The following is a 13,019-nucleotide window of genomic DNA, read 5'->3' as shown; positions in this document are numbered from 1 at the left end:
GGTCTGACCGAACCGTCCGGTTTCGGCACAAAGAGGCTCGAGTAGAACCCCTCCCCCCGTTGGGACGAGGGAACGGGAACAATGACCCTCTGTAGACACAATTTTTGTATCGCTGCCAGCACCACCTCCCTGTCCGGAAGAGCTACTGGTAATGCCGAAATGAAGAACCGGTGAGGGGGTATCTCCCGAAACTCCAGCTTGTATCCCTGAGACACAATCTCTAGGACCCAAGGATCCAGGTCTGATTGAATCCAGACCTGACTGAATATTTGTAGACGGCCCCCCACCGGTCCGGACTCCCCCAGGGAAGCCCCAGCTTCATGCGGTGGACTTGGTAGAAGCAGGGGAGGACTTTTGGTCCTGGGCGCCTGACACTGCAGGTGGTTTCCTTCCCCTTCCTCTACCTTTTGAAGCGAGGAAGGACGAACCTTTTCCACGCCTGTATTTATTGTGCCAAAAGGACTGCATCTGCTGATGTGGTGCCTTCTTCTGTTGTGCGGGAACATAAGGAAGAAGAGAGGACTTACCCGCAGTCGCGGTCGAGACCAGGTCAGCCAAGCCGTCCCCAAACAAGACAGTACCTTTGAAGGGTAACGCTTCCATAGCCCTCTTGGAGTCGGCATCAGCATTCCATTGATGGATCCATAATGCCCTCCTGGCTGATATCGACATGGCATTGGCTCTTGATCCCAAGAGACAGACATCCCTCGCCGCATCCTTCAGGTAATCTGCAGCGTCCTTGATATAACCAAGAGTCAAAAGAACATTATCTTTATCAAGGGTATCCATATCATTAGCTAAATTCTCAGCCCATTTAGCAATAGCACTACTCACCCATACCGACGCCACAACAGGTCTGAGCAATGCACCCGAATTAGTGAAAATGGACTTCAGAGACGTCTCCAGCTTGCGATCCGCCGGATCTTTGAGAGCTGCAGTGTCAGGAGACGGAAGCGCCACTTTCTTAGACAAGCGAGATAGAGCTTTGTCAACATTTGGAGACGCCTCCCATTTTTCCCTGTCATCCGAGGGGAACGGATATGCCATGTAAATCCTCTTGGGAATCTGCCACCTCTTATCCGGCGACTCCCAAGCCTTTTCACAAAGAGCATTCATTTCATGAGAGGGGGGAAACTTCACCTCAGGTTTTTTTCCCTTAAACAAGCAAATCCTTGTTTCCTGTACCGCAGGTTCATCAGAAATGTGTAAAACATCTTTTATAGCCACAATCATGTACTGAATACTCTTAACTAATCGTGGATGTAAAGCAGCCTCAGTGAAATCGACCTCGGAATCAGAGTCCGTGTCGGTATCCGTATCTACCACTTGAGTAAATGGCCGCTTTTGTGACCCAGATGGGGTCTGTACCTGAAACAAAGCCTCTTCCATGGGACTTTTTCCACACCTGTGTCTGTGACTCAGACTTATCCAACCTCTTTGATAAAGAAGCTACATTCGAATTTATCGTACTGAGCAATGCAAGTAAATCAGGTGTCGGCTGCGTCGACAGTCCCAAATCTAGCCCCGCATCCGCTCCCCCAATAACCTCCTCTGGTGAATAACATTCAGCCTCAGACATGCCGACACGTAGTACCGACACACAGAACGTCCCAGCTAGGTGACAGGCCCACAATGAAGCCCAGATAGAGGACACAGAGGGAGTATGCCAGCTCACACCCCAGCGCCCATATATCCAGACAAAATATATATGTACCTAGCGCTGCTTAATTTATAATGATAAGAAGCACCACACTGCGGCCCCCCACTTCTGAATATCTCCCCGTTACTTGTGAGAGGAATGTTGAGGTCCCGGCAGCGTCTCCTTCAGCTGCGTGTTGAAGGAGAAGATGGCGCCTGTGAGCCGCGGGATGAAGCTCCGCCCCCTTCCCGGCGCGCTTCGGCCCGCCAAATTTGAAAATTAAAAAGATGCCAGCGGAGGTTTAAGAAACGGTCCCCGACCTCAGTAACATGCTTCCCAGGGCACACCCCCCCCCCCAGCGCCCTGCACCCTGTAACTACTGTTGGTGATGTGTGTGGGAGCATGGAGCTTCCATTACTGAAGTCTTCTGATCTTTTCATACTCACCCGGCTTCTTTCTTCTGGCTTCTGTGAGGGGGGTGACGGCGCGGCTCCGGGAACAAGCAGCTAGGCGCACCAAGTGATCGAACCCTCTGGAGCTAATGGTGTCCAGTAGCCGAGAAGCAGAGCCCTTAACTAAGAAGAAGTAGGTCTGCTTCTCTCCCCTCACTCCCACGCTGCAGGGAGCCTGTAGCCAGCAGGTCTGCCTGAAAATAAAAAACCTAACAAAGTCTTTCAGAGAAACTCAGGAGAGCTCCCCTGTGAGTCAGTCCAGTCCAGTCAGTCCTGGGCACAAAGTCTAACCGAGGTCTGGGGGAGGGGCATAGAGGGAGGAGCCAGTTCACACCCAGATTAAGTCTTTTCAGTGTGCCCAAGCTCCTGCAGATCCCGTCTATACCCCATGGTCCTTTTGGAGTCCCCAGCATCCTCTAGGACGTAAGAGAAAACTGGGTAAGGAACAGCAAGATGTGCTATTCAAGCACTTGTGAAGAAGCACAAAGAAATGGGCAACACTGAGGACCGTAGACGCAGTGGTCAGCCAAGGAAACTTAGTGCATCAAATGAAAAACACATCATGCTTACTTCCCTTTGAAATCGAAAGATGTCCAGTAGTGCCATCAGCTGAAAACTGTCAGAAACCAGTGGGACTCAAGTACACCCCATCCACTGTTCGGAGATTTCTGCCCAGAAGTGGTCATCATGGAATAACTGCAGCCAAAAAGTCATACCTTAGACGTGAAAACAAAGCCAAACAACTCAATTAACCAAGAAAACACAGGAACTGGGGTGCAGAAAAATGGCAGCAGGTGCTCTGACTGACGAGTCAAAATGTGAAATATTTGGCTGTGACAGAAGGCAGTTTGTTCGCTGAAGAGCGGTACAATTATGAGTTCAAGTTTGGGGCTGCATTTCAGCAAACAGAGTTGGGGATTTGACCAGGATTAACGGTGTCCTCAGTACTGAGAAATACAGGCAGGTACTTATCCATCATGCAACACCATCAGGGAGGTATCTGATTGTTTCCAAATGTATTCTGCAGCAGGACAACGACCCCAAACATGCATCCAATGTTCAGCGTAAAGAAGAACAAGGAGTCCTGAAAGTAATATGGCCCCCACTGATCTCAATATAATCAAGTCTGTCTGGGATTACAAGAAGAGACAGAAGGATTTGAGCAAACCTAAATCCACAAAAGATCTGTAGTTAGTCCTCCAAGATGTTTGGAACAACCTCCCGGCCGAGTTCCTTCAAAAACTGTGTGCAAGTGTACCTAGAAGAATCGATGCTGTTGTGAAGGCAAAGGGTGGTCACACCTAATATTGATTTGATTTAGCTTTGTCTTCTGTTCATTCACTTTGCATTTTGTTTATTCGATAAAAATAAACTATTAACACTTCTAATTTTGAAATTATTCTTACTTTGCAGTATTTTTTCCATACCTGCCTAAAACTTTTGCACAGTAATGTACTTCTATAATATTTATTGATTGGATAAACTAAAATTAACTATGTACACCAAATAAAAAGGGGGGGGGGGGGGGAAGGCACTGTACAAGAAATCTGGAACCATTTGAAAAACTGTGCCCACCTGACAATCCTTAAACCTTTTGGGAAATATTAGTACATAGCACAGTACAAAACATAATTTGTGTAGCAACAGCACACAAGGTTCAGATGGAAACTTGCAGATAACTGAATCACTCCCTTTGACCGCAGCTGCTGCTGGGAGGTAGAGCAAAGTGCGGGGGCTGTGGTGTGTTTGGAAAGTGAGTGCATTTCTCCCAACTGACCCCATTTTGGCAGGATAGTCCCAATTTGAAGGCTCTTCTATCCCATCGGAGGATGGCTGTGTAAACTTCCACATAGATACATACACACATATGTACATGTACAACAAGTCTGGTGTATGTACACAGGGAAATGGATAAGTACAGTAGATCCACTTGAGAAAAATTAAGGGGGGTATCCAATTAGCCGCGATAATGCGATCATGGCTACAGTTATCACACCTACCTCCCTAAAACACCAGCTTAATCGCAGACTGAACGCTCCCGTTTTTTGTACCTATCCTAATTCAAAATGGCAATAACAGGACTATAATTCTAGCCGGCAAAACCAGAGATAAGTATAGGAGACAATGGGAAATCTGTGAATACCCCCAAAAAGCCAGACTAATAAAGGAAAAGATTATAGAAGTCTATTGGTGGCCATAATGAAATTATTTGGTGTAATTAAATTAGGTCAAATGGCTGTTATATACATTTTTTTAACAAATGTGAAAAAAATGATACAAAGGTATTTTTTTCCCAGCAAAAGTGCTCACATTAAATTTGGGGTACATAAAAATGGGTATAAGTATATATTTGGGTCATTTTAAATTACTTCTAAAAACAAAAGTGTAAACAAACTGATTACTCCCACCTGCACGTCTAAAAACACTTGTCCCACCCACAAAGCACTCCAACATACCTGTTTCATACATTGTACCCCAATTTCCATCACTTAGCATTTTTTTGACCCCAAAAATAACATGCCAATTAAAAATAATTAAAGATATCTAAGGCAGTACGGATGTGTAATTGTTAGCATTACTGCCTCACAGCATTGAGGTCATGGGTTCGATTACCATCATGGCCCTGTGTGGAGTTTGTATATTCTCTCCGTGCTTACGTGGGTTTCCTCCGGGTACTCCGGTTTACTCCTACAAGCCAAAATTATACTGGTAGGTTAACTTGCTCCCAACAAAATTAACCCTAGTGTGACTGTGTGTGCGTGTACATGTGGTAGGGAATATAGAGTGTAAGCTCCACTGGGGCAGGGACTGATGTGAATGGCCAAATGTTCTCTGTAAAGCGATGAGGAATATGTGTGCGCTATATTAATAACTGGCAATAATAATAATAATCTAAGTGCCTAATTAGTCATTCACGGGGAGTTCTGAACCAAATCCCCATATTTTTACCTTAAAATATGGATTTTGCACTACTTATGGTTTAAAGAAATTTGCGATAAACCATATGGAGACTTTTCACAGCTAACTGGATATCGAGTTATTGCTAATGCGTTAAAAAAATAAGAATTTACTCACCGGTAATTCTATTTCTCGTAGTCCGTAGTGGATGCTGGGAACTCCGTAAGGACCATGGGGAACAGCGGGCTCCGAAGGAGGCTGGGCACTCTAGAAAGATTTATGACTACCTGGTGTACACTGGCTCCTCCCACCATGACCCTCCTCCAAGCCTCAGTTAGGACACTGTGCCCGGACGAGCTGACATAATAAGGAAGGATTTTGAATCCCGTGTAAGACTCATACCAGCCACACCAATCACACCGTACAACTCGTGATACTATATCCAGTTTGACAGTATGAAAACAACTGAGCCTCTCAACAGATGGCTCAACAATAACCCTTTAGTTAGCAATAACTATTTACAAGTATTGCAGACAATCCGCACTTGGGATGGGCGCCCAGTATCCACTACGGACTGCGAGAAATAGAATTACCGGTGAGTAAATTCTTATTTTCTCTGACGTCCTAGTGGATGCTGGGAACTCCGTAAGGACCATGGGGATTATACCAAAGCTCCCAAACGGGCGGGAGAGTGCGGATGACTCTGCAGCACCGAATGAGAGAACTCCAGGTCCTCCTCAGCCGGGGTATCAAATTTGTAGAATTTAGCAAACGTGTTTGCCCCTGACCAAGTAGCTGCTCGGCAAAGTTGTAAAGCCGAGACCCCTCGGGCAGCCGCCCAAGATGAGCCCACCTTCCTTGTGGAATGGGCATTTACAGATTTTGGCTGACTCCAGTCGTCCTGGAAACATATTTTCAGGGCCCTGACAACGTCTAGCAACTTGGAGTCCTCCAAATCCCTAGTAGCCGCAGGCACCACAATAGGCTGGTTCAGGTGAAACGCTGACACCACCTTAGGGAGAAACTGGGGACGAGTCCTCAATTCTGCCCTATCCATATGGAAAATCAGATAAGGGATTTTACATGATAAAGCCGCCAATTCTGACACTCGCCTGGCTGAAGCCAAGGCCAATAACATGACCACTTTCCACGTGAGATATTTTAGATCCACGGTTTTTAGTGGCTCAAACCAATGTGATTTTAAGAAACTCAACACCACGTTGAGATCCCAAGGTGCCACAGGAGGCACAAACGGGGGCTGAATATGCAGCACTCCTTTCACAAATGTCTGAACTTCAGGTACTTAAGCTAGTTCTTTTTGAAAGAAAATCGACAGAGCAGAGATCTGTACTTTAATGGAGCCTAGTTTTAGGCCCATATCCACTCCTGCTTGCAGGAAATGCAGAAATCGACCTAGTTGAAATTCCTCTGTTGGGGCCTTTTTGGCCTCGCACCATGCAACATATTTCCGCCATATGCGGTGATAATGATTTGCCGTAACATCTTTCCTGGCTTTAATAAGCGTAGGAATGACTTCTTCCAGAATACCCTTTTCCTTCAGGATCCGGCGTTCAACCACCATGCCGTCAAACGCAGCCGCGGTAAGTCTTGGAACAGACAGGGCCCCTGCTGTAGCAGGTCCTGTCTGAGCGGCAGAGGCCACGAGTCCTCTGAGATCATCTCTTGAAGTTCCGGGTACCACGCTCGTCTTGGCCAATCCGGAACCACGAGAATTGTGTTTACTCCTCGCTTTCTTATTATTCTCAATACCTTTGGTATGAGAGGCAGAGGAGGGAACACATAAACCGACTGGTACACCCACGGTGTCACTAGAGCGTCCACAGCTATCGCCTGAGGGTCCCTTGACCTGGCGCAATATCTTTTTAACTTTTTGTTGAGGCGGGACGCCATCATGTCCACCTGTGGTTTTTCCCAACGGTTTACCTTTATGTGAAGGGAAGTCTCCTGACTCGACCATAGTCCTTGGAAGTTTCTTCCCCGTGTGACTGCCCCCCAGCCTCGAAGGCTGGCATCCGTGGTCACCAGGACCCAGTCCTGTATGCCGAACCTGCGGCCCTATAGAAGATGGGCACTCTGCAGCCACCACAGTAGAGACACCCTGGTTCTTGGAGACAGGGTTATTAAGCGATGCATCTGAAGATGCGATCCGGACCATTTGTCCAATAGATCCCACTGAAAGATTCTGGCATGGAACCTGCCGAAGGGAATTGCTTCGTAAGAAGCTACCATCTTTCCCAGGACCCGCGTGCAGTGATGCACCGATACCTGTTTTGGTTTCAGGAGGTCTCTGACTAGAGATGACAACTCCCTGGCTTTCTCCTCCGGGAGAAACTTTTTTCTGGACTGTATCCAGAATCATACCCAGGAACAGTAGCCGTGTCGTCGGAACCAGCTGTGACTTTGGGATATTCAGAATCCAGCCGTGCTGGTGCAGCACTTCCTTAGATAGTGCTACTCCCACCAACAACTGTTCCTTGGATCTCGCCTTTATTAGGAGATCGTCCAAGTACGGGATAATTAAAACTCCCTTTTTTCGAAGGAGTATCATCATTTCCGCCATAACCTTGGTAAATACCCTCGGTGCCGTGGACAGTCCAAACGTCAGCGTCTGGAATTGGTAATGGCAATCCTGTACCACAAATCTGAGGTACTCCTGGTGAGGATGGTAAATGGGGACATGCAAGTAAGCATCCTTGATGTCCAGGGATACCATGTAATCCCCCTCGTCCAGGCTTGCAATAACCGCCCTGAGCGATTCCATCTTGAACTTGAATTTTTTTATGTATGTGTTCAAGGATTTCAAATTTAAAATGGGTCTCACCGAACCGTCCGGTTTCGACACCACAAATAGTGTGGAATAGTAACCCCGGCCTTGTTGAAGTAGGGGTACCTTGATTATCACCTGCTGGGAATACAGCTTGTGAATTGCCGCTAGCACCGCCTCCCTGTCTGAGGGAGCAATCGGCAAGGCAGATTTTAGGAACCGGTGGGGTGGAGACGCCTCGAATTCCAGTTTGTACCCCTGAGATACTATTTGAAGGATCCAGGGATCTACCTGTGAGCGAGCCCACTGATCGCTGAAATTCTTGAGGCGGCCCCCCACCGTACCTGGCTCCGCCTGTGGAGCCCCACCGTCATGCGGCGGACTTGGAAGAAGAAGCGGGGGAGGACTTTTGCTCCTGGGAACCTGCTGTTTGTTGCAGCCTTTTTCCCCTACCTCTGCCTCTGGACAGAAAAGACCCGTCTTTTCCACGCTTGTTTTTCTGGGTCCGAAAGGACTGAACCTGATAAAACGGCGCCTTCTTAGGCTGTGAGGGGACATGGGGTAAAAATGCTGACTTCCCAGACGTTGCTGTGGAAACTAGGTCCGAGAGACCATCCCCAAATAATTCCTCACCCTTATAAGGCAAAACTTCCATGTGCCTTTTAGAATCTGCATCTCCTGTCCACTGGCGAGTCCATAAGCCTCTCCTAGCAGAAATGGACAATGCACTTACTTTAGATGCCAGCCGGCAGATTTCCCTCTGTGCATCTCTCATATATAAGACTGAGTCTTTGATATGGTCTATGGTTATGGTCTATGGTTAGCAGAGACATATGGTCTCTGTCTAGTGTGTCAATATTTTCTGACAGTTTATCTGACCACGCGGCGGCAGCACTGCACATCCATGCTGACGCAATAGCTGGTCTAAGTATAATGCCTGAGTGTGTATATACAGACTTCAGGATCGCCTCCTGCTTTCTATCAGCAGGTTCCTTGAGGGCGGCCGTATCCGGAGACGGTAGTGCCACCTTTTTAGACAAACGTGTGAGCGCTTTATCCACCCTAGGAGGTATTTCCCAACGTGACCTATACTCTGGCGGGAAAGGGAACGCCATTAGTACCTTCTTAGGAATTACCAATTTTTTATCAGGGAAAGCCCACGCTTCTTCACACACTTCATTTAATTCATCTGATGGGGGAAAAACTACGGGTAGTTTTTTCTCCCCAAACATAATACCCTTTTTAGTGGTACCTGTAGTTATATCAGAAATGTGTAACACCTCTTCCATTGCCTCAATAATGCAGTGAATGGCCTTAGTGGGCATCAGGTTAGACTCATCGTCGTCGACACTGGTGTCAGTATCAGTGTCGACATCTGGGTCTGCGGTCTGAGGTAGCGGGCGTTTCAGAGCCCCTGATGACCTTTGAGACGCCTGGACAGGCACGAGCTGAGAAGTCGGCTGTCCCCCATTTGGCATGTCGTCAAATTTCTTATGTAAGGAGTCTATACGTGCACTCATTTCTTTCCATAAGCTCATCCACTCAGGTGTCTGCCCCGCAGGGGGTGACATCCCTTCTAAAGGCATCTGCTCCGTCTCCACATCATTAACCTCATCAAACATGTCGACACAGCCGTATCGACACACCGCACACACAGGGAATGCTCCAACAGAGGACAGGACCCACAAAAGCCCTTTGGGGGGACAGAGTGAGAGTATGCCAGCACACACCAGAGCGCTATATAATGCAGGGACTAACTGAGTTATGTCCCCTATAGCTGCTTTTTCTATATAAATGTATACTGCGCCTAAATTTAGTGCCCCCCCCTCTCTTTTTTACCCTTTTCTGTAGTGTAGACTGCAGGGGAGAGCCAGGGAGCTTCTTTCCAGCGGAGCTGCGAGGGAAAAATGGCGCCAGTGTGCTGAAGGAGATAGCTCCGCCCCTTTTCCGCGGACTATTCTCCCGCTTTTTCCTATATTCTGGCAGGGGTATTTTCCACATATATAGCCTCTGGGGCTATATATTGTGGTATTTTTGCCAGCCAAGGTGTTTTTATTGCTGCCTCAGGGCGCCCCCCCCCAGCGCCCTGCACCCTCAGTGACCGGAGTGTGAAGTGTGTGTGAGGAGCAATGGCGCACAGCTGCAGTGCTGTGCGCTACCTTGGTGAAGACTGATGTCTTCTGCCGCCGATTTTCCGGACCTCTTCTTGCTTCTGGCTCTGTAAGGGGGACGGCGGCGCGGCTCCGGGACCGAACACCAAGGCTGGGCCTGCAGTCGATCCCTCTGGAGCTAATGGTGTCCAGTAGCCTAAGAAGCCCAATCTGGCTGCAAGCAGGCAGGTTCGCTTCTTCTCCCCTTAGTCCCTCGCTGCAGTGAGCCTGTTGCCAGCAGGTCTCACTGAAAATAAAAAACCTAATTTCTATACTTTCTTTCTAAAGGCTCAGGAGAGCCCCTAGTGTGCATCCAACCTCGGCCGGGCACGAAATCTAACTGAGGCTTGGAGGAGGGTCATGGTGGGAGGAGCCAGTGCACACCAGGTAGTCATAAATCTTTCTAGAGTGCCCAGCCTCCTTCGGAGCCCGCTGTTCCCCATGGTCCTTACGGAGTTCCCAGCATCCACTAGGACGTCAGAGAAATTGCGAAACCACATTACTGCGGCTAACTGGATACCCCCCCTAAGTGTCCATACGAAATAGCCCATAGAATAAAATAGCCCATAAAGTAATTAGAGCCACAAACACAAAACACAAGAAAAGTACACTTCTGGTTGGGGCACTAACCTACCCTTAGTAAGAGCAGAACTCTGCATAGGACTTAGCGTTCATTGGATAAATTGACAAATCCAGTTTGCAAGCGAAGATCGTGAAATTTTACATACGAGCGCATTAAAACACGGCGGAGGCAACTAAAAAATGTGAAATCCCTAGCAACCCTGGGGGGGGCAGACAGCAGCACAGAGTATATCAGGAAACAGCATAACTCTGGAATTGCTGGAGCAATGTACTCAAAACTTGGTACACATATGACTTACAATCTGGGATCAAACTCTGTGGGGGTTAGACATCCCTAGCACCCCTAGGGGTGGAACAGCAGCACAGAGTATTTCAGTAGACAGCATAACTCCCGAGTGCCTGGACCAATTTACAACAAACGTGGTCCACATATGACTTACAAGCTGGGAACAAACACTGTGGGGGTAAGACACCCCTAGGTGTGAGGCGGCAGCACAGAGTTTTTCAGCAGACAGCATAACTCTGGAATGCCTGAAGCAATTTACACCAAACTTGCTACACATATGACTTACACTCTGGGAACAAACACTGTGGGGGTAACACACCACTAGTACCCCTATGGGTGGGCCAGCAGCACAACCTATACCAGGACATACATGATATGTCAGTGATGACAGGGCTGCATGTGACAGGACCAGTGACATGATGTGAGGAGGGGGATGCAGGCAGCACAAACCCACACACTGAGTGTTCTATATTGGAAGTAGCACGGTCCCCCAGCCGCACAGAGTATATCATGAGATACAGAATGTGCTGCGCTATATAAGAAACTGTAAAAAAATCAATAATTTCACAGAGGCACCGACATGATGTGAGGAGGGGAATGGAGGCAGCAGGAAGCCACAGACTGAGAGTTGTATAGTGGGAAGAGCAGGGTCCCTTGGGGGACCAAAAAGGGGTCCGGTCACTACATAAAGTGCGTCAGAGAAGCAAGATATGCCTATATACTAGATCTCCAACCAATGTAAATTTAACAACTATCATTCCAATTTACCATCCTCATCCCGTAGCAAAGAACGGGTATTCAGCTATCTACAATGTTATTTATACTGCGTGTTTAATATTTACATTTATTTTTGTAAACAGACATTCTTAAGATTCCATGCAACGCCGGGTACTCCAGCGAGTAATGTAATAAAATGGTATGCTCTGCAGCGCATAACCAAGACAAACACAATACAAATATCGAGAGAGTTACAAAAAATAAGAATTTACTTACCGATAATTCTATTTCTCGTAGTCCGTAGTGGATGCTGGGGACTCCGTCAGGACCATGGGGAATAGCGGCTCCGCAGGAGACAGGGCACAAAAATAAAGCTTTAGGATCAGGTGGTGTGTACTGGCTCCTCCCCCTATGACCCTCCTCCAAGCCTCAGTTAGGATACTGTGCCCGGACGAGCGTACACAATAAGGAAGGATATTGAACCCCGGGTAAGACTCATACCAGCCACACCAATCACACCGTATAACTTGTGATCTGAACCCAGTTAACAGTATGACAAACGTAGGAGCCTCTGAACAGACGGCTCACAACAAATAACAACCCGATTTTTTTGTAACAATAACTATGTACAAGTATTGCAGACAATCCGCACTTGGGATGGGCGCCCAGCATCCACTACGGACTACGAGAAATAGAATTATCGGTAAGTAAATTCTTATTTTCTCTAACGTCCTAAGTGGATGCTGGGGACTCCGTCAGGACCATGGGGATTATACCAAAGCTCCCAAACGGGCGGGAGAGTGCGGATGACTCTGCAGCACCGAATGAGAGAACTCAAGGTCCTCCTCAGCCAGGGTATCAAATTTGTAGAATTTTGCAAACGTATTTGCCCCTGACCAAGTAGCAGCTCGGCAGAGTTGTAATGCCGAGACTCCCCGGGCAGCCGCCCAGGATGAGCCCACTTTCCTTGTGGAATGGGCCTTGACAGATTTAGGTTGTGGCAAGCCTGCCACAGAATGTGCAAGTTGAATTGTGCTACAAATCCAACGAGCAATCGTCTGCTTAGAAGCAGGAGCACCCATCTTGTTGGGTGCATACAATATAAGCAGTGAGTCAGACTTTCTGACTCCCGCCGTTCTTGAAATATATATTTTCAATGCCCGGACCACGTCCAACAACTTGGAATCCTCCAACTCGTTAGTAGCCGCAGGCACCACAATAGGCTGGTTCAGGTGAAACGCTGACACCACCTTAGGCAGAAAATGAGGACGCGTCCTCAGTTCTGCCCTGTCCGTATGGAAAATCAGATATGGGCTCTTATATGATAAAGCCGCCAATTCTGATACTCTCCTGGCTGAAGCCAGGGCCAGTAGCATGGTTACTTTCCATGTGAGATACTTCAGCTCCACCGATTTGAGCGGCTCAAACCAATGGGATTTGAGAAAATCCAAGACTACATTAAGATCCCACGGTGCCACTGGGGGCACAACCGGGGGCTGTATATGTAGTA

General features: G+C 47.7%; 1 protein-coding gene across 10 annotated transcripts in view; it reads right to left on the bottom strand.

Annotated features, from left to right (window-relative positions):
- Positions 1–13,019, bottom strand: part of CYRIA (CYFIP related Rac1 interactor A) — a 192,758-nt gene that overhangs the window by 71,781 nt on the left and 107,958 nt on the right. For 2 of the 10 annotated variants that reach the window (XM_063915373.1, XM_063915367.1), the window contains exon 3: positions 2,662–2,807. The exons of the other annotated variants lie outside the window; for them this stretch is intronic. The gene's annotated coding sequence lies outside the window, so the exon portion shown is untranslated. The remainder of the gene's footprint in view (positions 1–2,661; positions 2,808–13,019) is intronic. 10 annotated transcript variants of the gene reach the window in all.

The sequence above is a fragment of the Pseudophryne corroboree genome, chromosome 4 (genome assembly GCF_028390025.1).
Source record: "Pseudophryne corroboree isolate aPseCor3 chromosome 4, aPseCor3.hap2, whole genome shotgun sequence".
NCBI classification, from domain to species: Eukaryota; Metazoa; Chordata; class Amphibia; order Anura; family Myobatrachidae; genus Pseudophryne; species Pseudophryne corroboree.
This window is presented reverse-complemented; position numbering and strand designations above follow the sequence as displayed.